This window comes from Cervus canadensis, chromosome 19 (assembly GCF_019320065.1).
Source record: "Cervus canadensis isolate Bull #8, Minnesota chromosome 19, ASM1932006v1, whole genome shotgun sequence".
Lineage (NCBI taxonomy): Eukaryota > Metazoa > Chordata > Mammalia > Artiodactyla > Cervidae > Cervus > Cervus canadensis.
In genome coordinates, this window is record NC_057404.1 from 25,770,624 (window position 1) to 25,794,570 (window position 23,947).

A 23,947-nucleotide genomic window follows, 5' to 3' on the forward strand; every position below is an offset into this window, starting at 1 on the left:
ATGGCAACCGTGACACCTCTGGATGAAGGTCTGCTACACACAGCGCCTGTTAGTGGTTCTTTTCCTCACCGACTAGACCTTGATTCCTAGAGAACAGCAACATATCTCCTTCATCTATCACTGAATGCTCACTTTAGTGTAATGTCCAGCACATACTGAGCTGTGCTTAGCCACTCAGTCATGTCCAACTTTTTGCAACTCCATGGACTGTGGCCCACCAGGCTCCTTTGTCCATGGGGATTCTCCAGGCAAGAATACTGGAGTGGGTTGCCATGCCCTCCTCCAGATAATGGTAATTAAATAAATATTGATTGAGTAATTAAATTAATTAACCTTGATTGATTTCTTTCTTACTACTAGATATCCATTCCTTATTCTGGGACACTTGTATATTTTTCTATTTTCTTATTCACATCCCAAGTATAATTAAGATGTATAGGAAAAGATCATAGACTTTACCTTAGATTTTTTGCCACAATATTGCACAAAAAACTTATCAGATGCTAAATTATAGTGAGAATAATATTTTGCTCCAATAATTCGCCAAAATATTTAACCAAATTAATCCAGTGAGTCACTTTTTTTAACTTATACTCTCCATGGTCATTGGTACCCTCGGGATAATGGTTCAGTAGAGCCTTGATAACAAACTCTTCTCCACTGCTGTCTTCAAACACTAACTCCTCACTCTTCTGTTCCAGCCAAGACCTACTTAAAAGTCATCATAAACATCCACTCTTTCTTACATAGGTTCTCCAAGTGCAGTTTTTCTCAACTTGGATTACTTTCCTCATCCTCTCTCACCTAGATAACTCCTAAGCATTAGTCACAACTTAGTAGAGGTAATATATTGTCAGAAGAACTCTACTTAAACCCAAAGCCTGGTGAAGCTGGTAAACTTACTGATAAGCACTTTGTACATACCAATTTTCACCATGTATTGTACTTTGATGCTTTTGAATTATGGTGCTAGAGAAGACTCTTGAGAGTTCCTTGGACAGCAAGGAGATCAAACCAGTCAATCCTAAAGGAAATCAACTCTGAATACTCATTGGAAGGACTGATGCTGAAGCTAAAGTTCAAATACTTTTGTCACTTGATACAAAGAGTCAGCTCACTGGAGAAGACATATAAGTGAGACCACATGGTATTTGTCTTTCTCTGTCTGACTTGGCATAATGTCCTTATGTCACCCATGTTGGTGAAAAAGGTACAATTTCCTCTTTATAATTTTACGAGTATTATACATATATATATACTATTGCAAATGGAATTGTTTTCTTCCTTTTTCAGAGAGTTAAGTGTTAGTGCATAGAAACAGAATTGCTTTTGATGTGTTAATTTTCTGAATTTATCGGTTCTAACAGTTCTTAGTTGGAGTTTCAGGATTTTCTATACATAATATCATATAATCTGCAATTGGAGACAATTTTGCTTCTTTCTTTCTGATTTGGATGCCTTTCATTACTTTTTATTGCCTAATTGCTCTGGAAAGGATTTCTAGCTCTGTGTGGATTAGGTATGGTGATAAGAGCACCCTTGTCTGTGATCTTTAGAGTATGACTAGATTCTCAGATAACACAGAATACCTGCTGTCAAGAAATGTCTAGTCCATCTAAGGGAAAGATGAGGATATTATATGCATATCTGTAATGAGATTTTGATCAAACTGCTCATAAGTTGTTACTGCTGGTAGAATTTTCTCATTTGTAAAGATTCATTTTCCGGACACTCATGGAGCACCAAAACAAGCATTCAGATGGCCAAAAATATTGCTTGGAATCAGTACCATTATCTCAGGAAAAATACATCACCTCTTCAATTTTCAATCACATGACATAAAATAGGCATGATGATAACTATTTTGTTCAGTTGTTGTAGAAACTAAAACAAGAAAAAATCTGCACAAAAAGTACACAGAACATTATCGCCACATAGATAACAGCTTTTATTGTTATTTCATCAAGATCATTCTCATTATCGCCATCATCAATATTATCATAACCATTTTTTCCTTTGATGCAGATTGGGTTGACGAAATCTTTAAATCCAAAATAAGTACTGGATCAAAAACAAAATCTTCATTCTGCCAGTGAACAGCAATGTGACATTGGGCATGTTATTTATCCATTGATTCCTTTACTGTGTTTCAATTTTCTTTCCAAAATAAAAATGGTAATATCATTTATTTCACAGGATGGAAGAAAGGGTTAAATGATATACAGGTTTCCCCAACCATCTGAAAGTAGAGCATTCCTACGAAAACTTTCTAAGCTGAAATGGCATAAAAGGAAGAAGCAATTATCTGAGGACATATCTTGCTAACGGATGCAAAAAGAAAATTGAGATAAAGTGCAGATGCTCAAAGACACAGTTCAAAGCTAAGACAGCTTGATGCTGAGATGCAGAGTGTAGTTTCTGGGGAAGGAGCTTGGTGGTGTCCCCTGACTGTTGGGGTGCATGCTGTCTATGAGGGCTTGTTGCAAAACAAATGCTATTTTTCCTTTTCACCTTTTCTTATAAAAGTGAAAATGTTCTTCAGATTTATTATGTTAGTGAAAACAACTATTAGTGTAGATCTCTTGTAAAAGTGAAATAGAATAGAGCAAACTTTCTGTAAAGTGGTGAATACCTGTAATACTTACTACTGACCACAGTTTTGAACACATGGTAAGTGTGCAAAACATTATTATAAAAATATTCATGTTAAATTTGTTCCTTTCTTCATTTATTCTTTTTTGAAAAATAGTATAAAAACAAAAATGGTAGTTATTACTATTAATAGTGATATTATATTTATAAGCAGTATTAATTGCTGAAACTTCAAAGGATGGGATATGGAATTAATTATAGTAGTTATTATTAAGTGGGATCATGAAAATGGTTATTGTGATCCAAAGACAAGAGGGATAAGCTGAGGTTGATTTGTCCCATTATTACTGATATAGAATTTCCTACCCAATTGGTAAGGACATTCTACCAAGAAGAGTACTCCTTTGCTCAGAAAATGACCCTCTAGACAAATTGTAGCTAGCCCAATGAGAGACCTAAAAATGTCAGTGGGGATGGGAGAAGATTCTGAAAAGCACTAAGTAAAGAAAAAAGTGACAGTTCATGCTGGATGGAGGAGAAAGTAATACTGTCTCTACAGTGAGGAAATAGTAAGTATTTCTGGAAAGTAAAGATCCACTGATGATATTAGGCAGCTGTGTGGAGCCTGGGAGATTACGAAGAGTGTCAAGACCATCAGCATGAATAAATTGGAGGTCAAGAGATCAGGCTGTTCATCAGTCAGTGTCACTGGTGATAAATGTTTTCAGGGGAAAGGTCAGCAGATGAGAGGGGACTGGAGTATTCCAGGGAACACTGCTTTTCTGTTAAACAGGAGGCTCTTGGAATACTGACATGTGATTATTAGACCTGTCATATCAGTGAGCAAGGGCCACAGTCAAATCAGAGTGATGATTCTAAGAATTTGATAAACTAAAAAAAAAGATAAAAGTGAAATGTCTTTCTACTGGACTATTACTTTTAGATAATTCACATAAAATGCCAATTGCTATTTTATAACATGCTCCTTTTTATAAAAAAAAAAAATTTTTTAAATATCTAAACAATTGTAAAATAAGCTAACATTTTGTTTTCTTTTCCAACTGTTTACATATTTCTAATCAAAGTAAGCTTCTAAAGCCATAACCAGTCAAGGCTCATTTTTAAATGGATGCATATTATTTATGTGAATGGGACAGATAATTTATAGAATCTGAGTGGATGTATTAACTCATTTTTAGGTCAAGTGCAAGTACAGGGATCAGGCATGCAAGGCATGATGAGCAGAATGGGCTAGAATCACGCAGATCTAGGTAAAAGAATTGTTACATGTGTGACTCATGACATATTTAATTATTTTGAGACTCAGTTTCTAAAATTGAAGAATGGGCACAATAAACTCTATTTCAGGTTTGTTATTATACTAAGTAAAATAATGTGTAAAAAGCATCTGTCGTCAATATATGACTGTCTGTTTGCTTATATATATGTATGTCACAAAATTTGGCCTCATCTCATTTTAAAATCTTAATACTGACTTGATGTATGAAATCCATCTTTTCAACAAATATATACTGGGTCTCAGATACTGTTTAGGTGCCAGAGACAACAGTGACCCAAAGAGTCAAGGTCTCAACCTCAGAGAATTTTTATTCCAGTGAGAGGGAGGCAGGTGACAGAGAAGAGTGACATAGTGTGTGACAATGCTAATCAGGGTACAAGAGAGGCCAAGTGCCCTCGGGGCCAAGGTGGGCAGGGCTGTGAATTTAGAAATAACTGGTCAATTGAGGACTTTAGAGGGAGTGGCCATCAGTGAAAACACTGTCTAAAGACATGAAGATGAGCCAGGAAGCCGTGTAAGCAACAGAAGAAACACGTGTCAGGCAGAGGGAAGAGTCTGTCAGGACTTGGAGTCAGGATGTGCCAGGACAGTGTGCCTGAAGCATAATGAGCAAGAATGACTCCCGTGGGGGAAACGGAGACTCAGCAGAGACTGGATCACATAGGACGGTCATTTCAGGGGCTTTGCTTTGTACTCCAGGGCTGATGAGACAACACTGAAAGTTATCAGCAAAAAAGTGACAGGAATTAAACTAATGCTCGTGTTAACTCTTTTAAATCTGTCTCTAGGAATCTCTATTTAAAAATTCCCACAATGCCCAACGAAGAAGTTGCTATTCTTATTGCCACTATCCCAGCAAGGAAATAGAAGCTCAGAGAAGTTTGGTAATTGACTAAGGCCATGTGCTTACTTAGTAGCTGAGCTGAGATTCAAATTCAGGCAGATTCAAGGACATATCCTGAAATTTTTCTTTTCCATTCTTGGTTGTGTCCATCCTATTCCGTGCTGTGTCTAATCTACAGGTTTGTTCTATAACAATATTTTATGTGAATTTCTATTTTATAGTCTCGATTTTCAGCCTATTTCCTCATTTTAGCATCTCATTGTGAAGTGCTTATTTATTTACTTATTTATTTTAGATTAGTGTCTTAACACATTCTAAACTTTAATGAAACATCCTTTGGAAAGGTACAATTTTCTTTGGTTGTCTTTTAGTTTTCTCAGACTGTATTTTCTCTTGGTCTTTTTATGTCGTTTTCCTTTATCTTCTTCTCTTCTTTCCTTCTCTCCCTCCGTTTGTCCTCTCCCTCCCTCCTACCTTCTTCCCTCCCTCATTCCCTCTCTTTCTCTCTTGCCTTCCTCTCTTCCTTCCTTCCTTTATTTCTTCCTTCTTTCTTGACTTCCTAACTTTTAAACTTCATGTCATTCTTTTCTGGTTTACTTTAGGTATTTCTCATGTGGCATGTCACTTAACTCACAATATTTTTTATTATATACCCTGCTTTTTTCTTGTCTATTCATCCCAAGACAGTGTCCAACTAATTTAATGTGGCTTGCCAAACCAAAGCATGGTCTCCAGCAGCAAACACTTGAAAATTTATTCAAAATGCACCAACACAGACTTTGTCCTGAGATCCATGTTTTTGTTGGATCCACAAGTGATTCATAGGCACATTAGTGTCTGAGAAACACTTTTGATGCGTAATGGGTGATGCGCAATAGGACTTGTCAGCCTTACTGTCCCATAGCTTTTTAAGGTAGAATCTGTTTTCCAGATCTCAGGTACAGAAAATTTCATTTCTGAAGATAAACCTATAACCATCTTCAAAAAGAAATTTATCTGCTGCTGCTGCTAAGTCACTTCAGTCGTGTCCGACTCTGTGCAACCCCATAGACAGCAACCCACCAGGCTCCACTGTCCCTGGGATTCTCCAGGCAAGAACACTGGAGTGGGTTGCCATTTCCTTCTCCAATGCATGAAAGTAAAAAGTGAAAGTGAAGTTGCTCAGTCATGTCTGACTCTTTGCGACCCCATGGACTGCAGCCTATCAGGCTCCTCCGTCCATGGGATTTTCCCAGCAAGAGTACTGGAGTGGGGTGTCATTGCCTTCTCCAAAAATTTATCTGATGTAGCCAATACAGCAAAAAAGGAGATCCCAGTCTCCATTCCTCACAACAATTAAAAATGACACGACTATTCATAAGTGAAAATACTGAATAGTTCCAAGAGAGTTCAAATTTCCACTTTCAGCAACAGATTGGGACAAAATTACCTGATAATAAATACACAAAAAGGGAAGAAAGAATGAAACAATCATGAACATAGAAAATACTAAGGCTCTACAAATAACTAATAGAAAAATTCAATAAACTTTCTGGGTATGAAGTAAAAATACAAAAATAAGATGCATTCTATACACTAACAATGAGCTACCCAAAAAATAAAGAAAATAATTTTCAATTTCAGTGCGTGTGTGTTAGTTGCTTAGTCGTGTCTGACTCTGTGCAACCCCATAGACCGCAGCCCACCAGGCCCCTCCGTCCATGGAGTAGCATAAAACATAAAGAAAAAGTGCCTTGATATTGGTCTTGGCAATAATTTTTGTATGTGACACCAAAAGTACAATCCACAAAAGCTGAAATAAACAAAAGTGGGATCACATCGAACTAATAAGCAAAAAAAAAGAAAGAAGGAAAGAAATGACAAAGCTACCCATAGAATATGATAGAATATTTGCAAATCATATATCTGATAAGGGATTAGTATTCAAATTATATAAGAAACTCATATAACTTAATATTTCATCAAATGATTGGATTTTAAAAGGGTAAGCTACCTAAATAAACATTTTTCCAAAGAAATCATAGAAATGGGCAACAAGTAGAGGAAAATGTGACCAACATCACTAATCTCAGGATAATGCAAATCAAAACCATAATGAAATATCACCTTACATGTGTTAGAAAAAACAGCGTCAGTAAATATTGGCAAGTCTCAGAGAAAAGGGAACACTTGAGCACTGTAGTTGAGAATTACATTAATACTATCGTTATGGAAAGCAGTATAGAATCTCCTCAAAAACATAAAAATAAAGCTACAAAATAATTTATCAATTCCCCTTGTGGGTATTTATCCCAGGGAAATGAAGCAGGTTATTGAAAAGATATCTGATCACCAGGTTCATTGCAGCAGTACTCATAATGAGCAAGACAAAGAACCTAAATATCCACCAACAGTGAATGGACACACACACACACACACACACACGAATGCTATTTAGCCATGAAAAGTATGGATATTCTGACATTCGTAAGAACAGGGATGGACTTGGAGGAACTTACGTGAAGTGAAATAAGTCAGACAGAGAAAGACAAATACTGCATAAGCTTGTGTGTAGAATCTAAAAACTCCTAATTGAGGAACATAGAAAAATGGGGATTAGTCAGTAGCTGGGAGGTGTGGGAAATAGGATGTTGATCAAAGTGTAAAAATGTCCAGTTATTAGAAGAATAAATTCTGAAAACATAACGTACATCAGGGCTTCCCTGGTGGCTCAGAAGGTAAGAATCTGCTGATGATGCAGGAGATGACCCAGGTTCAATCCCTGGGTCAGGAAGATCCTGTGGAGAAGGGAATGGCTACCCACTCCAGTATTCTTGCCTGCAGAATTCCATAGACAGAGGAGTTTGTCATGCTACAGTCCATGGGGTCGCAAAGAGTCGGACATGACTGAGAGCCTTTTTCTTTTTCATGGTGACCACAGTTACCAACACTGTATTATATACTTGAAAGCTACTATGAGAGTAGAGTATAAACATGCTCACCATAACAACAATAAAATGGTAATTATATCAGGTGATTCGTCAGGCAAGAATACTGGAGTGGGTTGTCATGCCCTCCTCCAGGGGATCTGTCCAGCCAAGAGATCAAACCCAGGTCTCCCACATTGCAGGTGGATTCTTTACTGACTGAGCTGACAGGGAAGCCTATATTAGGTGAAGAATGTGCTAAATAACCCTACTGTGGTAAATATTTCTCAATATAAGCATGTTTCACATCATCACATTGTACACCTTAAACTTACACAATCGTATAGGTCCATTATATCTCAAAAAACCTATGACAACTGTAAGAAATTAAACTAACAAAGCCCAGCTTAAAAAAGTGGGATCATTTGCTATCCCCACTCCCTCATTTTGTTCACGTTAAAACATATATTCCATAAGTTACACTCCACAGCTTACACTACATCTAGAATGCTTTGGGTTTTTGCTTCCCTAGTTTTTCTTCTTTTGGAAATGCATGTTTCAAGGATACAATGAACCAGTTAGTTTCTACCTTTAATCCTCCTGCTTATCCTGAATTTTTAAGTGGAAGTCACTAAATATTCTTAGAATAAGAGGTACTAATGGAAAGGAAGAATGCTATACTCGATCCTTCTTAAAATGTATATCTAGTTTTTCAGTCTCTGAGACCAGGATAGAAAACGGAGGAGAAATAGCATGTCCCCTTCCTTTCTTTCAGTTCAGTGAGTTTCTTCTGTTTCTGATGGCAAACAATGCATTAGAAACCAACTACACTCCTTAGGTCACTGCTGTAATCAGAAAATCTTTCCAGATTCGGTCAAAATCCAACTCTGAGAGTTACTTTTCAATGTTCTCATGAGACACAGAGACGTTAAAATACCTGCCTAAATTACTAAGTGATACAGGCAAGAGCCAAAATGCTTCCCAGGTGGCGCAGTGGTCAAGAGTCTGCCTGCCAATACAGGAGACACAAGAGATGTGAATTCGATCCCTGGGTGAAGAGACAGCTTGGAATAGAAAAGTAGGAAAATACCAACCCTCTCTGGCCTTCTTGCCAGCAGGATCCCATGGAAAGAAGAGCCTGGCTGTCTAGGGTCCATGGGATCACTAAAAGTCATAAGTAACTGAGCAACTGAGCACACACACACACAGGCAAGTGATAAAATGATTACACACACACTCACACACACACGAGTTCTATCTCATGACTTTCTGTTAACATCCCTACATGATTTAAGCAAAATATGAGCACCACAAGGTGAGTACTGTCCAGTGGCATTAGAATCACTCTCCATTTCGTATTTCACTGCAGTTTTTCCAGTAGATGCGGTGCCAAACCTTCTAAGTACATTCCAAGGTCTCAGTCTGCATATATATTTACAGATTGCCTTCTTTTCAGAAATCCTGGCCTCTGTGCAGTAAAACCTGCTGCTTCCCCCCTGAAGTCCCAGCTGTTTGGATCCTACTGTGACCTGGTGCTGGACAGTTGCAACCTCAGTTCAAAAAGACCTGTGCATGTCCTTCCTACTGAAATCTGTGGTTCGTTCATGTTTTGTATATGAGCACAGAGAATAAATATCTCTCTTTACAAAATATTTGAGTGCCACACTTTTGTCTCATTTCATGTGGCCCTGCACTTACGGCGTGTGGTGTAGCATTCATCTTATAAATTCAGGAATGCTCTTGTTTGAAACAATTTAACTGTATACATTATAGGGAAAGTTTAAGCCACAATAACGCTGTTCACAAATTTGAGTTCAGTCGCCTTGTGTTTTCCAGGCCACCATTACTTGCCTTTTTCATATAGTATTTTACAGAGTCCTGCAAGTCTTAGAGATCCTAAAGTGTTCAAGGACTGGAAATAGCAAATGAGAATTTGCAGGAGCATTATATCAGCTAAGTCATTAATTTACTTGGAAAATTTAACTTAGTCAAACCAAGAAGTAACATAAGGTGAAACCCTTGTGTATTCAATTGCCGAAATGTCTGTTTCTTTTAAACAGCTTTTATTTCCTGTAATAACACTCCTGGAATATCATTTACAGTATATTCACTTTTTTAACTGTACTATTTTTAGTTTTGAAAGTCTTGAAGATATGATAGCTAATTAGTCCTCTGAGCATATTGATTAAATTCATTTACATTCGTAGATCTAAAGAAAAGAAAAAATATTGGTAGAAGGTTATTCTAGAACACTGCACAGAAAAATGAATAAAATGAAAACAGTTAAAAATAATCAAATGCTCAATGTACATTGTTATTGCCAATCCATTTTAATACATTTTTAGGAGATATCAGCCTGTTATTAAAACTGTTCCTGCAGATATTTTTCTCCCTTTAGTGATTATCTTTTATCATCCCAGCAATTTAACATGGTGAAAATGTTAATATTACTACCTTATCCTTGGCTTGCCCATTATGCCTGAACTATCTCTAAAAAGGATATGGTCTGCAAAAATCTCATTCTTAGACCAGTTTATAAATTGTGAAGTCCTTTGGGTCAATTCAAAAAGCTCTTAATGCTAATTAATGAATCCAGCAACAGTGATGCAGTGGGAATTACGTGCCAGTCAAGTTTGTTAGATCCCATAGAGAGTCAGAAATGGAATGGCCATCAATCAGAGCTCTTTGACAACAGAATGAAACAAGAATGCTATAGTATTGAGGTAGCAAGGCATAAATATTGTTATTATTCATAAGGCATAAATCTGGGACTGTGATGCATACAAAAAGGCTTGTTTTACTTATTTATTTATTACCTATGGGTAGTTTATAATCTTATAGAGTAAATTAAGTTTAAATTAAGTTTGTACTTTGCTGCTGAAGCGACTTAGCATCAGCAGCAGCAGCAGCAGCTGTTGTTCAGTCACTAAGTCATGTCTTACTCTTTTGCAACTCCATGGGCTATAGCCCACCAGGCTCCTCTGTACATAGGATTTCCCAGGCAATAATACTGGAGTGGGTTGCTATTTCCTTCTCCAGGGAGTCTTTCTGACCCAGGAATCAAACCCAGGTCTCCCACATTGTTAGGCTGATTCTTCACCACTGAGACACTTGGGATGTCCCAAGTTTGTACCTTATTTGAAGATAATTGGATTTTTTCCTCTTAGTAGATATTCTCTCCCTACCAAAGAGAAAGAAGGCTGTATTTCCAAGGCATAGTCAATAAATGGGTATCATTTTTGTTGTTTTGCCTCAGAATGTCAGTATATTTGGAAGATATTCTAGAATAGATGCAAGTGGTTTAAAGAGGGGGAATCAATCATACTAGTTTGTTGGCTTTATCTTTTACAGGAAGACAACTATATTACTGCAGCTTGGTGTGTTTATTCATAGGATAAATTTAATCCCCTGTTGAGCTCTTTCTTTAAAGTGATTTGATATTTCTCCTATCAGTCATCAGTAAAAGATACGGGACTTTTTTTTTTTTCACCTATTGCTACTGGAACATATTGCCACAAAGTTTGTGGCCTAAAATACCAGACTTGGTTATCTTTTTTTTAATTTTTTTTCCCCATTTATTTTTATTAGTTGGAGGCTAATTACTTTACAATATTGTAGTGGTTTTTGTCATACATTGACATGAATGCACTGATGTACAGAACAGACTTGGTTATCTTAACTGTTCTAGAGGTACACTGTCAGAAATGAGTCTTACTGAGTTAAAATCAGGGTGTCAACAGGGCTGAACATTTTAAGAGATAATCTGGTCCTTACTTTTTCCAGTATAGAGACAGCTGCCTTTCTTAGTTTGTGAATGTTTCCTCTAACTTCAAAGAAAACAACATGATATTTTCAAATCTCTCTCTGAGTATGATTTCTTCTTCTGCCTTTCTTTTTATATATAAATATATATACATATTTTTGTTTTCTTTTGGCCATGCCACACAGCATACAGTATCTTAGTTCCCAAACCAGGGATGAACCCACAACCCCTGTTGTGGAAGTGTAGCATCTTAAACACTGGACTGTCAGAGAAATCATTTTTCTTCTAAGTTAAAGAATCCTCTTGGAATCCCTTGAGGCTGGGGTTCCTGCATTGCAGGAAAATTCTTTACCTTCTGAACCACCAGAGTATTCATACTGGGTGGAAACATTGAGAATGGCTGACTTACCCTAGATTAGTTGTTCATGGAAGATCTCTCTAAGATTTTAACATTGAAGCTGAAATAAGCATGATAGAAATTAATTGTATACACTCCTGCCCAGAAACACCTTGAGCCCATGTACATAATACAGGATAACACCTTGATCTTTAAGTCAGCTGATAGTAAACTTAATTATATTTGCAACTCTGTTTCCCTATTTGCCTTGTAACCCAACATGTTCAGAGGATCTCTTTGGGAAACCCTAATTCTCCCTACCACAAAGATTTGACCAAGAACTTCCAGGTTTGCTTCTCTTGACTATGAATTTCAACTTATTTGGCAGACTCACAAGTACTCCTGAATAGTCAGCAGCAAAGGTAGTTATAGAGATGTAGAGTGTGGTCTAGCAGCCAAGTAAAAGGGTCCCTGTCTGGATCATGGAGTGATTCTTCCTCCCCCTTTTTTTTTGGGGGGGGGGACTCACCTTGTACGGGCCAATAACTGAATTTTGTGATGCTACAGTAACTATAAAAGACACATTTTTTTCAATTATTTGTGGTTGAGTTACAACTATGAGACATAGGGACTTAAACAGCCATTTTACTTTGGCTCTCAATTTTGTGGAAAGGAATTTGGATGGTTCATCTTCAATGCACATGGTGTAGTTATGGCTAGACTACCCATTTCCAAATGCTTTCATCATTCATGACTGTTGTCTTGGTTCACCTTGCCACTTACCTCTCTCTTCCTCTCTTCACTTCTAATTTTCTGTCTCTGTCTCCCCCTCTTTTTCATTCTTTCTTCTCTTCTCTCCACCTTCCCTCATCCTCTTTCCTTCTCCCTCACACTCATTCTCTCCTTCTGAGGTTTCTCAAACTCTAGGCCTCTCCCCACTGCTTGAACTTCTCAGAGCATGGCTGTTTCTGGGAAGAAGTAGATAAAATTAACTTCTTTCATGCATATTTCAGCTTCAGTGTTAAAACTTTAGAGAGATCTTCCATGAACAACTAATCTAGGGTAAGTCAGCCACTCTCAGTTTTTACACCCAGTATGAATTCTCTTGTGGCTCAGAAAGTGAAGAATCCTCCTGCAATGCAGGAGACCCTGGGTTTGATCCCTGAATTGAGAAGATCCCCTGGAGAAGGGAATGGCAACCCACTTCAGTATCTGGCCTGGAGAAGTCCATGGACAGAGGAGCCTGGCAGACTATAGTCCATAGGGTTGCAGTCAGTCAGTCATGACTGGCTGACTAACACACACACATGAATTCTCTGCAGAACATTGATCAATGTCTTATATATTTATACATTAACTTATTCTCAATAACTCCCATTTATTTATTCATTGACTATTTATTGAGCACATATAAAATAACTAACAGCTATTATAGACATTCAGCAAATGTCAGTAGGAAAATTGACAAAAACACTAAGAATCCTGATGGCATGGAATATACACTTCACAAGAGCTGGAATCTAGTTTGTCTTCCTCATTATTGTATATCCAGATCCTAGAAACATTCCTGACAGGTAATAGATGCTCAATAAACATTTTTGACTGATCAAATAAACAAGACTAGGGATGCTATGAAAAGAGACAGGAGGAATCTTAGAGTAGTATGAGAGACACAACTAGGGAACTAATTTTCATTTGACGATAATGTGAAATCTACTTGCAGAAATGATACTTAAACTGAGAGTCAGAAAATTAGTTGGAGTTGGTGATGACAGCAGCATCAGTGGAGACAAGCCTTTCCCTGGCATGATCTGCATCCTACTGATAAAAGTTAGATCTGAGATTCCAAGATCAGTGGAGAATAATGGGAAGGAATATGAAATTTTCTCATTTGAGATGATTGAAGCTAGTTTCTATATTAATTTTTAAATTAATTTTGAACACCTTGCTATTGAAGGTGAATATTGAAACCATATACTGAAACCATATACTTTAACTTTATACACAGAAAGATGATTTTCATAACCACGGAGTACACTGACTTTTCAATGAATCTCTTGAAATTGATGTTCCAAATGCTAAACTTGTTTTTGAATTAAATTGAACATTTATTTTAAGTTAAATATCCAGCAATCTTATTTTGATCATAGATTCAAGTTGTATTGGAATTTCACTTAAATTTTTCAACACCTCTTTAACATTACTATGTGGAATGTATGTGCTTCAAACCCCCCTTTATCTCTAAGCTTCCTTTATCAGTGACGGTCTATTCACAGCTTCTTTATTTGATTCTAAAATGTCCTGCGTGGTCTCACTGATTTCCACCCTATTCTTGGTATATCTCCTATTTTGAACATATGACAATTACTCCTACTCTGCTCTTTCAGGGTAATAATGGAAAATACTCTTTCAAAAATTTTTCCACATTTGGTTTTGCCTCACATAACCTCTCACTACAATAATTTTTAGTTTCAGAAATAAGTAAGTTTGTCTATAAATTATAAAACCACAATAAAATATATAACATCTATAAATTTGACAGGTACTCAAACATTGAGATATGTTCATGAGATTGCTAATCTTTAATAGGACAACAAACAAAAAGTTAAAACCAGAAGTTTAAACAAAATAAAAACCATATGTTATGATGTGTGATTTCATCAAACTTCTTCCTCTTATACTCCATTAGGTGGAGTCACTAAGACCATTCTCCTGATGTTTTATTTCATATCAAGAGTCTTATGTTAAGGTAGCATTGGAGTCTCACTGACTCCTTATTCCCATTGAAGATGAGTGGTCTAGTAGTTAGGGAGAAGAACTAGGTAGATAGATTTCAACCTACTACTCATTCAGCTTTAGTCTGGCCTCCAAGAAGCTTGTATTCTTTGTCCCTAATGGTAAAGGTTACTAGTTAAGGCTCAGTCCATGTGGGGGAAGCGGTATTACCTGTGACAAGGTGAGCCCAGATTCTGGAGAACAGTCTTTTCTTATCACACAGTGAGCTGTGCTCTCTGGAAACTCCATCAATTATATGAGTTATATTTTTACCTCCATATGATAAACTTCTTTATGTATCTCTTAGCTGGTTCAGAATTTGATGGGAGATATAAGGCCTTTCAAATATTGATACTGTAGGAAAAATTTAGGAAGCATATTAGAGTATATGTTACAAAAGTTCCAAAGAACTGGGCTCCTTGTTTTTTTCTTTTTTTTCTTTTTTTCCATTTATTTTTATTAGTTGGAGGCTAATTACTTTACAATATTGTAGTGGTTTTGCCATACATTGACAAGAATCAGCCATGGATTTACATGTGTTCCCCATCCCGATCCCCCCTCCTGCCTCCCTGTCCATCCCATCCCTCTGGGTCTTCCCAGTGCACCAGCCCTGAGCACCCATCTCATGCATCCAACCTGGGCTGGTGATCTGTTTCACCCTTGATAGTGTACTTGTTTCAATGCTGTTCTCTCTGAACATCCCACCCTTGCCTTCTCCCACAGAGTCTAAAAGTCTGTTCTGTACATCTGTGTCTCTTTTTCTGTTTTGTATATAGGGTTATCATTATCATCTTTTTAAATTCCATATATATGTGTTAGTATACTGTATTGGTCTTTATCTTTCTGGCTTACTTCACTCTCTATAATGGGCTCCAGTTTCATCCATCTCATTAGACTGATTCAAATGAATTCTTTTTAATGGCTGAGTAATATTCCATGGTGTATATGTACCACAGCTTCCTTATCCATTCGTCTGCTGATGGGCATCTAGGTTGCTTCCATGTCCTGGCTATTATAAATAGTGCTGCGATGAACGTTGGGGTACACGTAACATTTAAAAGCTTTTGCACAACAAAGGAAACTATAGGTAAGGTGAAAAGAAAGCCTTCAGAATGGGAGAAAATAATAGCAAATGAAGAAACAGACAAAGGATTAATCTCAAAAATATACAAGCAACACCTGCAGCTCAATTCAAGGAAAATAAATGACCCAATCAAAAAATGGGCCAGAGAACTAAACAGACATTTCTCCAAAGAAGACATACAGATGGCTAACAAACACATGAAAAGATGCTCAACATCACTCATTATCAGAGAAATGCAAATCAAAACCTCAATGAGGTACCATTGCACGCCAGTCAGAATGGCTGCTATCCAAAAGTCTACAAGCAATAAATGCTGAAGAGAGTGTGGAGAAAAGGGAACCCTCTTACACTGTTGGTGGGAATGCAAACTAGCACAGCCACTATGGAGAACAGTGTGGAGATTCCTTAAAAAACTGGAAATAGAACTGCCATATGACCCAGCAATCCCACCACTGGGCATACACACCAAGGAAACCAGATCTGGGCTCCTTGTTTTTTATTGCTATTAAAAAGTTTTGTGGTTTGGGGTAAGTCATTGAGACCCCTGAAGCTCTTTTTCAGTCATTAACCTGAGGAGAATGGGCTAGATTAACATTTTTCAAATCCCAAAGTACTCACTGTCCCAGAGAAGTGAAGGAGGGCTGAGTGGAGGAGGAGCAACTTCAGAGTTCCACTGCTTTGTCAGGAGCAGCTCTACTTCTAGAAAATATTGAGCTTCCCAGTAGGGCTTTGCAACTACATATTTGAAAACAATTTCAATAGATAATTTCTATTAATTTGTCCATCTCTGACTCAGTGCGGCTCAGTGTAAAATGCACAGGCAATGAATTGGTATAACAGGAATTATGCAGGCTTAGACATGAAAATCGACTTCAGTTTGGATCTTGATTCTAACCTACACAATGACACTGGACAAGATGTGCAATAGAGTTCTTGGATGGATGGATGCATAGATAGATGATAGAAAGATAGATGGTAGATAGATAGATAGATGGTAGACAGGTAGATAATGTCATTGTTGTTGCAGGTGAGAAATTCCTGAAACCACAGGGAGTATTCAATAATTGCTAAGGCATTCCTACTCTCATTTTTCAAAGGAAAGTCCTTTCAATAATAACGTGAAATATTTATACAATGTTTTAAACCATTTTTACACATGCCTTGTCTCATTTGATTCACATGATTTCCTGTGTAAGTCTACATCAATTTCTTCCATTTTAATGTGAGCAAATTGGCTCAGTGGTCTGCTCAAGGTCATGCAACTAATAAATGGCAGGCTTAGATTCGAACCTGGGCTGTCTAATGTTGCATCTGTCCTAGTGCCCCTTGCCTAATAAACCAGCTCTGGGTGAGTCATACATATTCAGTCTCACCTACCTCATCACTTTTTCTGGTTCAACTCACCCATGCGACTCCTGTAAAAAGAAATTGGCAATTGTTTATGGCATTGGCAGTGTGTGGTTATGTCAGCTCATCTCCTGAGGCAGCCATTGTGAAATAACAAATGTAGTGACCCTTCAGTGTGAAGTCTAGCACCTATGTCATACTTGTAATTGTTCAGCATTAATATCTGTCCTGTTACTCCCTAAATATACCTTCCAAGTATCCACCTCAAGGTATTTGCTCTCAAGCAGCTTGACTTCCAAGTCTGAAAAAAATGGCAGACTGATAAGCAATGTGTAAACATGATAACTTTATTTTTTTACTCCATGTGAAATACTATTGAAAACAAATAACATTTCAAAGAAGAGTTTTCAGTAGCCACACTTATTATCTCTTAAAGGATGCTGTGTAGAGAGGATTTTTGTTAATGCTATTACACTAAGCAAATTCCATTGAAAAGGTAACTCAATTCTGCCATTTTTTCCCCAATTTCTACCCATGTAACAATAACAATTTTCTAGGGTAATAAACAAGATAAGCAATGGAAATTTGCCTTCTCTAATGATATTTTTACCGCTCTGAATACAGTTAGTAAAGTTCCTTCAACGTTATCCCAAATTCCAATTAATTCTCCTCACCCTTCTTACTCTTTCTTTCTGTTGATACTTCCTCAAGTTACTCATGAAAAACAACTAATAAATATACCAACAGCAGCAACAACCAGACAACAGCAGACTCAGCAGCACGTCCCCCACAGGGCCAACAGTAAAGAAAAAGGATTATATACAACCTCGTGCTTGCGCTCAACTGCTAAGTCATATCCAACTCTTTACAACTGCATGGATTGCAGCTCGCTCAGCTCCTCTGTCCATGGAAATTTCCAGACAAGAATATTGGAGTGGGTTGCCATTTCCTCTACCAGGGGACCTGCCCAATCCAGTGATCGAACTGGTGTCTCCTGTGTCTCCTGCATTAGCAGTTGGATTCTTTACTACTAAGCCACCTGGGCAGCCTATTACCTTTTCAATGTGTGTTATTCATTGCTGCCTCTCTTCCTTTCAAACCCCACAACTAGTCCTAAATCAAACATTGTCACCTTAACCTTAAAAAAAATCAAGACTTGGATCCAGTTTTGTCATCTTTTCATTGGCCATGTCTGACATCACTGATTGCTTCAATGCCTCCTAACTGCCCTTTGTATATTTGGCTTTATCAACAGAATTGCAACCCAACACAACAGCCTGGGTGGTCTTATAACTTAAACCAGATACTGTCTTTCTTTTGCTCTGAACCCTGCAATGACTGCCCATCTCGCTCAATCTAATACCCCCGATTCTTACAGTAGACTATGAGGTCTTAAAAATTCCGGTTTCTTGTTAGCTTTCTCTCTACTCTTGTTTCTTCTGCTCAGGCATACTGATCTTGTTTTGCACACACACCAGGCCCAGGCACCTCCCACCTGGGATCTTTTTTTACAATTGCCTTTACTTGGAAACCTGGCGTGCTGCAATTCACGGGGTCGCAAAGAGTCAGACATGACTGAGCAACTGAACTGAACTGAAACTTGCTTGGAAAGTCCTTCTCTAAGATCTCAGTGCAGTTTATCCTTCTTTTTCTATGATTCTTTAATCAAATGCTATCATTCCAGTGAGGATTTCTCTGACCACTCAAAAATAAACATTGTCACTCTTCACCCCCCCTTTCTATTTTATTTTTATTCTGAGTCCTTGCTAACATATTACATATTTTGTTCTTTAATCTTGTTTATTTTCTGCCTCTCTCAGCTAGATCAGCTCCACAAAGATAGGGCTGTGACGCATATATTTTTCATTGCTTTATCTATAACACCTTAATCAGTCCCTGGTGCTTGCTGAGTATCCATTAGGTATTTATTAAATCAATGGCTCTCCCTCTTATTCACTCTGCAGATTAAGTCCTGATCGGTACAAAAAATCTGAGTTTCTGTGCTATATCATCTTTAGTATCTAGTTTAATCACCTGAATTTTAGCAACACTAGCTGTGTAAGTTTACACAAGCCCATCAGCTTTCCTCCCCTATTTTGTGATGAGAAAAATCATACACAAGACACTAGTAACTTTGAAATTTAAGTGAGACACTGTGTGTGAATAAGATTTGTTTGATATAAATATTCAGGTTACTCTCGTCGTATAAAGGGCTTCCCTGGTGACTCAGATGGTAAAGAATTAGCCTGCAATGCCAGAGATCTGGATCCAATCCCTGGGTTGGGAAGATTTCTTGGTGAAGGGCATGGCAACCCACTCCAGTGTTTTTTCCTGGAGAATCCTGTGGACAGAGGAGCCTGGTGGGCTACAGTCCATGAGGTCACAAAGAGTTGGACACAGCTAAGTGACTAAGTACAGCACAGCAAAGCATTGTATAAAATAGTACTATGCTATTCATGATAACTTTCCGACACAGTGGTATGGAAGATTCCCCAAAGCACATTCTGGAGGAGCCCATGTAATCATAATACAGGAGTATGCACAAGCTACCCTGGTTATAAAGGGAGATTTCAGGGTGGAAAATAAGTTCAGTGTTTAATATTACGAGTAGCATGGAAAGAGTTTTGAACTTGGGTCAGGTTATTTTTTGCTAATATTTCTCATTTTAATAAATGTGTTTCTTTTCTTTCACCACTTCTCAGTTCTACCTCCTGTAGCACTCAATTACTATTTACTTTTCAAGTTTTCAGCCAAAAATTTAGTTCCTTCACAATGTCCTCCCTATGCTCCACACAGATTATATTGGATCTATTTTTTTTACAAGCTGCTATAGGACATCTAACATTATCATTTTAATATTTCATACATGCAAACAATTATTCAATGTGTAGCCTCTCCACTGACAGCATTGTAAGGACAGGACATGAACCATGTTTTTTTTTCCCCATTTTATTTCCAGCACCTGACACCATATCTGTTATGCATCACATATTTGATATTTTTTAAAAGAATATTTTTTTAAATGTAAGTTTCAGTAATATATCTTAACTTTGAATCCATATAATACAATTCACCTCTCTATAAGGATATTATTTTTTTTTACCTTTTGTTAGTTTTTTCTATATATGGTTTATCTTCTAGGTTTTTATTATCTATATACCTTGTCAACTTAATGCTATCCACCATATATTTAGTAAGTATGTATTACAATAATACTTTGGGGCACATTAAGCACTACATGTTACTTTAAGCTGTTTAATTTTACACATTTTTGGTTTTCTGTTGCATGTAGTAACTCATTCAATATATCTGATACAATCTATGTGTAGGATCTCTGATATTTCTTTCCTTTTCATGAAAGAGGAATCTAAGCTACAGGAAATTCAAATATCTTGCCTCAAGTCACACAGGTGGGATATGGAGAGCCAAAATCTTAATTCACATAATGGATTTTCAGAACTTATATTCTACCAGGAACATAGAAGAGATGAGCAAGAAAGTTCCCCACACACATCAACTAAGTATTTAGTGGTATGTAAAGAATTAACTTGATAATTTTGATATAATTGTCATTGACAATTAGACTGCACACTGTATATAATAAACATCTCAGTGCTTAGTAGATTCTTAAAAAAAAAAAAACTGTTGGTTAAATGAAGAATGATTTAGTCTTAGCAAATAGCTTGCCAGGACTATTCATACTCCTCCCCTCCCAAAATAAAAACTTATAGATATTTCATTAGGCTTTATATTTTTTTTTGGCTAAAATCATATGTATTTGTATGATTTATGGAAAAGCAACATACATCACCCCGTCACTTTGTAAAAAAAAGTACATAGATCATTCAATTCAATTCAGTCTCTCAGTCATGTCTGACACTGCAACCCCATGGACTGCAGCACGCCCGGCTTCCCTGTCCATCACCAAGTCCCAGAGCTTTCTCAAACTCATGTCTATCCAGTCAGTGATGCCATCCAACCATCTCATCTTGTGTTGTCCCCTTCTTCTCCTGCCGTCAATCTTTCCCAGCATCAGGGTCTTTTTCAGTGGTCAGTTCTTCCCATCAGGTGGCCAAAGTATTGGAGCTTCAGCTTCAGCATCAGTCCTTCTAATGAATATTCAGGACTGATTTCCTTTAGGATTGACTAGTTTGATCACCTTGCAGTCCAAGAGATTTTGAGTGGCAGTAAAAAAAAAAAAAAAAAAGGACAAGGGGTGATACACTCCTTTTTGAGAAGCCACTTGAAGAAAATAAGTAGTATATTTTCCTTCAGTTTTAAGGACGTTTAATATTTATCCTGCCTCTTGAGAAATCTGTATGCAGGTCAGGAAGCAACAGTTAGAACTGGACATGAAACAACAGACTGGTTCCAAATAGGAAAAGGAGTATGTCAAGGCTGTGTATTGTCACCCTGCTTACCTTATATGCAGAGTTCATCATGAGAAACACTGGGCTGGAAGAAGCACAAGCTGGAATCAAGATTCCCGGGAGAAATATCAGTAACCTCAGATACGCAGATGACACCACCCTTATGGCAGAAAGTGAAGAAGAACTAAAAAGCCTCTTGATGAAAGTGAAAGAGGAGAGGGAAAAAGTTGGCTTAAAGCTCAACATAAACTAAGATCATGGCATCTGGTCCCATCACTTCATGGAAAATAGATGGAGAGACAGTGGAAACAGTGTCAGACTTTATTTTTTGGGGCTCCAAAATCACTGCAGATGGTGATTGCAGCCATGAAATTAAAAGACGCTTACTCCTTGGAAGAAAAATTATGACCAACCTAGACAGCATATTTAAAAGCAGAGACATTACTTTGCCAACAAAGGTCCATCTGGTCAAGGCTATGGTTTTTCGAGTGGCCATGTATGGATGTGAGAGTTGGACTGTGAGGAAAGCTGAGTGCCTAAAAATTGATGCTTTTGAACTGTGGTGTTGGAGAAAACTCTTGAGAGTCCCTTGGACTGCAAGGAGATCCAACCAGTCCATCCTAAAGGAGATCAGTCCTGGGTGTTCATTGGAAGGACTGATATTGAAGCTGAAACTCCAATACTTTGGCCACCTGATGCGAAGAGTTGACTCACTGGAAAAGACCCTGATGCTGGAAGGGATTGGGGGCAGGAGGGGAAAGGGACCACAGAGGATGAGATGGCTGGATGGCATCACCGACTCCATGGACATGAGTTTGAGTAAACTCCGGGAGTTGGTGATGGACAGGGGGCGCCTGGCATGCTGTGATTCATGGGGTCGCAAAGAGTCAGACACGAATGAGCGACTGAACTGAATATTTATGCAGAGTGATCTGCCAGCTTTTTGTCCTCCTGCTATTTCTATCCTCACCTTCCATGTTCTACAGCAGCAGAGAGGAAAATGGAAGTTACTATAATGTATTTGTCCTTGAGAGTGCTACAGTACTCTTTGCTACTGATATTATATCCAGGGGGCTGAACTTCCTGGCTGTGAATTGGGTTCTTCAGTTTAATTGTCCATAGGATGCCAACACAAAATTTCCAGCTACAAAGAGAATGGTGACACTTTATTAATTTTGCTTCCCTCAGATGGAAAAGAGAGGATACAGCAGCTTCTCTAGAAGAAAGTGCCTGTGAAAAAAATCAAAATAAATCTAGAAAATACTTATACACATCTAGAAGAAAATCAGAATTTTTTTAGCCCAAAATCAATATTCAAAAGAAAGGTCAAAGGTGGTTTGTCCTCTATATACATTCAGTATGGGCTTCCCTGGTGGCTCAGAATCTGCTTGAAATGCAGGTAGACCCAGGTTTGGTCCCTGGGTAGGGAAGATCCCCTGGAGAAGGAAATGACTACCCACCCCAATATTCTTGCCTCAAAAATCCCATGGACAGAGGAGCCTGGCAGGCTACTGTCCATGAGGTTGCAAAGAGTCAGACATGACTGAGTGACTAGCGCTTTCACTGCATTCAGTATATATGATAAAGGATAAAAAGTATTTGATGTTGGCAAGTTACCTATCCTGAATGTGCCTTGTCTGTTAGTCTTGTTGTAAGTAAGATTTCTTCAGAAAATGCAGAAACAACCTACCAAAGAATTGGTAGTGAGTCAATTCAATAAAATAATTGAGTCAAGGACTCCTCTCTCACCAGTGAAGAGGTGGAAAAATTTAGAGCCTACTTCAGCAAGAAAAGGTCCATCTTTCAGAAAAGTTGGAAAAGACCAGAAGCGACAGAGGGCAGACTGGCTAGTGGTATTAGCAATGAAGAAGAAAAAGAAGGGAGATGAATAAAAAAGGAAAGAGAAATTGGGAAAAGCAAAGGGATCTCAATGTCAGTCAGTCTCTAACACTGTTGAAGTACAGAAGGTCAAGGACATTTCTTTTTAGTTCTTGGATGGAAATGATGGGATAAAGAAGGACTTGATGCTGATTTCTTTAAAGTAAAATGTGCTTGGGTTGGACTCAGAGGAAAAAAAAAAAAACATTTTGGAAAAAAGAGCCTTCTGACTCCAACATCAAAAAAAAAAAAAAAATGACCAGGGTCACAGAAGCAAAAAAAGCATGGAAGAGAAATATATCTGTTTGAAATGTATGATTTTATATATCACATTTATTGAATAAATATATACACATATGTATACATTTAGTATTCCCATTGAATATATAATGTTTTCAAGAATTTTTTAAGTCAAAAAATTGATTATTTATTCAATCCACATCTACTTACATTACTTTCCTGGGGAACTTTATCTGTATAAATGACTTAGCTCACAATAGCTTCTTAACTTCAGTGTAGTTACTGTGTGGAGTGTCTGCAAATATCTCAAGGGAGTTGTTAAATTTCTATAATCAAAAACGTAAATGCAGCATGAAGAGTACACATTTCATAGAAATATGGAGCTGGAAAGAACCTGAACACATAGGTGGTCTCTTTTTGGCTGAGAGAATAGAGGCGCAGAAAGGTTAAGTGACCTCGCCAACATCACACAGAGTACTGATTCCCAAAGGAGTGCTGAGACTGTGTTACT

The 23,947-nt window shown here is 37.6% G+C and overlaps 1 pseudogene; it reads left to right on the forward strand.

Annotated features, from left to right (window-relative positions):
• Nucleotides 1-23,505, forward strand: LOC122422026 (annotated as a pseudogene).
• The last annotated feature ends 442 nt before the right edge of the window (nt 23,506-23,947 follow it).